We start from the raw sequence: 387 nt of genomic DNA on the forward strand, positions 1-387 counted from the left end.
AGAAGATGATGATGACACCTTCTTAGAAGATCCTTAAATATCTCTCATGCATCATATAATGTCTCAAGCTCAAATTGAGCAGAAGAAGAGATATCATTCCTTAACTTGGTTGTTTTGGTTGGTGGAAAATACTTCAACAGAAATTTTTCAGTCATTTGAGCCCAAGTATTGATGGAACCTTGTGAAAGTGAATTCAATCATTGTTTCACCTAGTTCCTCAAAGAGAATGGGAACAACTGTAAGCGTATGACATCATTAGTAACGTCATTGATCTTAAATTTGTCGTAGATCTCCAAAAAGTTAGCTAAATGAGCATTCGGATCCTCATCTTGCAATCCATCAAACTGAACATGCTACTGCACCATTTGAACTGTGTTCAGTTTAATC

General features: G+C 35.9%; 1 non-coding gene across 1 annotated transcript; it reads left to right on the forward strand.

Moving 5' to 3' along the window:
* LOC128282562 (small nucleolar RNA R71) lies at positions 1–107 on the forward strand. Its single transcript, XR_008272885.1, has one exon. It is a non-coding gene; the product is annotated as a small nucleolar RNA R71 (small nucleolar RNA).
* Positions 108–387: the final 280 nt, after the last annotated feature.

This window comes from Gossypium arboreum, chromosome 1 (assembly GCF_025698485.1).
Source record: "Gossypium arboreum isolate Shixiya-1 chromosome 1, ASM2569848v2, whole genome shotgun sequence".
Classification (NCBI taxonomy): domain Eukaryota; kingdom Viridiplantae; phylum Streptophyta; class Magnoliopsida; order Malvales; family Malvaceae; genus Gossypium; species Gossypium arboreum.